At 35.7% G+C, this 2,902-nt stretch overlaps 1 pseudogene; it reads left to right on the top strand.

Moving 5' to 3' along the window:
* Positions 1,239–2,135, top strand: Vmn1r-ps21 (vomeronasal 1 receptor, pseudogene 21; annotated as a pseudogene).

Here is a 2,902-nt window from a genome sequence, read left to right as displayed (position 1 = left end):
AGAACAAGAACTCAGGAGCTGGCCTCTCACAATTATCCTGAAGCTTTGTTCATTTATCTTTATATATATATATATATATATATATATATATATATATATATATATATATATATATATGTATGTATGTATGTTTTGCCTACATGTATTATGTGTGCACAACTTGCATGTATTTCTTACAGGGCAATGCATCCCTGTGAACTAGAGTCATGATGGTTCCAAGCCATGATGTCATTCTAGAGAATCAAACCCAGGTTGTTCCAAAGCAAGGAGTGTTCTTGACCACTGAGCCATCTCTCCAGCATAAGTACGGAGCTTTTTAAAGCAGAACCTCGTTGTGTAGTAAACATATTTTGGTAAGATAATCAGAAGCTTGGCTCTGGCAACTTGGATGATACATCCCTTTACAAGATTAGGTTTTGGGGGAGCTAAAATCATATGACTGTGAAATGTTTGATTTATATTATCATATTAATGGGTATGTTACAAGATGATCTCTGTTGGTAAATAGTCCAAGTAACTAAAATAGGCACTAAATATAAGACTGTTGAATGAAACTGTAAAAAGTGAGTGGTTACTGATGACATATGATAACACTTGGGAACTTGTTTTCCACTGCATAAAAATGAATCTCTTTTAAAACAGAAATTAGCTAACAGGATCATTATCTGGTCATCTTCAATATTTCATGTTTGACACAATGTGTTGAAAACAGTGTATGTCTTAATGTTATATATATTCCCTCTTGCTAGAGGCTCTCAGCTCCACATCTTCAGATATGATTAGGTAGCATGTAGTAACTACAGAAACCAGGAAAGCAAAATAGGACCACTATTTTGGACCATGGTAGGCAAGGGGGCTGGAGCAATAAAGAGCAGAAAAGCAGGGTACAGGTATCAAATTGGAGAAATAGGAAATGAAGACCTTCTTAGAGAATGGTAGGAGATAAATACTAAACAAAAAGATTGGGTAAAATATCAACATTGAAACCTAAGAAGCCATTAGTACTCTATTCTCTTAAAAATTTATATTTTTTCTCCAAAAAGAATAGAAAAGTACAATTTGTCTTGGTAGCTGAAAGTTAGTTCTTTAATCTCAAGTTCTCTCTCACAAAGATATTGGGATGTGAACTAACCTAGGAGACATCTAGGAATATTCATAACCATAATAATCTGTTACTTTTTTTCAGATATGTGAAGTAAACATCTCTTATGCTCTTAAGATGAATACACGCTCCACTTATGTCCTTATTCAAGAATTTTCTTTATTTCCAAGCTGGACTTGGGGTTTTAGCCAATATGTTTCTTCTTTTTTTCTATACTTTCATAATCCTAGGTCACAGACCTAAACCCACAGACCTGATCTCCTGTCAACTAACCTTCACTCACATAATGATGTTCCTCACTGGAGGGAATATTTGGCTTACACTGACATATTTGAGACACTGTGCATTGAGAATGACTTCAAATGTAAAACAATATTTTACTTAAGCAGGGTGATGAGAGGCCTCTCTATCTGCACCACCTGCCTCCTGAGTGTTGTCCAGTCTGTCAAAATCAGTCCCAAAATTTAAACAAAGACTGAAAATGTACTTGACCAATGCTTTCTTCTGTATTTGATCTTTCAATTTGTTCTACAGTAGTATCCAGATTTTTTATGTTGGTGGTTTTACCAGCTTAAGTGAAACCAACCAGATGAAGGCCACTAAATCCTGTATACTCTTTCCCAAGAACTACATCATCAGAGAATTGATTTTAACAGTGTCAATCTCCAGAGATATTTTTCTTGTAGGAGTCATGCTGACTACAAGCACATACATGTTGAATATCTTGTTCAGACATCAGAGGCAATGCAAGCATCTTCATAGCATCAACCATCTGAGAGCATCCCCTGAGAAAAGGGCCACCCAGACCATCTTACTGCTGGTGGTTTTCTTTGTGGTCATGTACTGGGTGGACTTCATCATATCATCCACCTCAGTCATGTTATGAATGTATGACCCAGTAGTCCTGACTGTTCAGTAGTTTGTGATGTGTGCCTATCCCACAATTACTCCTTTGGTACATATCACTTCTGATAATAGAATAATAATTATGTTGGAAAACATGCATTCAAAGCACCACCAGAAATTTTTTAAAATATTTTTCTTTTCTTTAAAGACCTCTTAATTTACTTTTATGTATATGTATAAATATTATGTCAGTATGTATGCATTGTTTATTCCTGGTGCCCACAGAGGTAAGAAGAGTAAATAGGACCTCCAAGAATTACAGATACGGCTGGTTGTAAGGAGTTATTCTGTGCAGACCCAATTATTTTACTTCTAAAATACACGTTTTTTTTCTTTTTTAAAATTAGATCTTTTCTTTATTTACATTTCAAATGTTATCTCTGTTCCTAGTTTCCCCTCTGAAAACCCCTATCCTCTCTCCTTTCCCTCTCCTCACCAACCCTCCCACTCCTGCTTCCTGGCCCTGGCATCTCCCTACACTGGGGCATAGAGACTTCACAGGACCAAGGGCCTCTCCTCACATTCATGACCAACTAAGCCATCCTCTGCTACATATGCAGCTGTAATGTGTTTCATTTTTAACTTCAATGGTTTTAGTAGCAAAGCAAGATTCTTCATATGATTTAAATAAATTTAGTGGTATTATACATATATTTTTTTGACATTTCTGTTTCCAAGTACTATAGAATTCTTAAGTTAATTTTGCACAGTATGTTGATATTTCCACATAAATTCTCTTTCTACATTTTACTTTATATCATAAATGTTCTTTTGATGCTGAAGTTACTGAAAAGAAGTTCCTTGATGATAGCCATTTTGAAAAGATTTGAACTTATGTGTAACCTCCCCCACCCCATCCAGGTTTCCAAGATGCCTTTCCAGACTAGAACCCAG

The sequence above is a fragment of the Mus musculus genome, chromosome 6, assembly GCF_000001635.26.
Source record: "Mus musculus strain C57BL/6J chromosome 6, GRCm38.p6 C57BL/6J".
Classification (NCBI taxonomy): Eukaryota; Metazoa; Chordata; class Mammalia; order Rodentia; family Muridae; genus Mus; species Mus musculus.
This window is presented reverse-complemented; position numbering and strand designations above follow the sequence as displayed.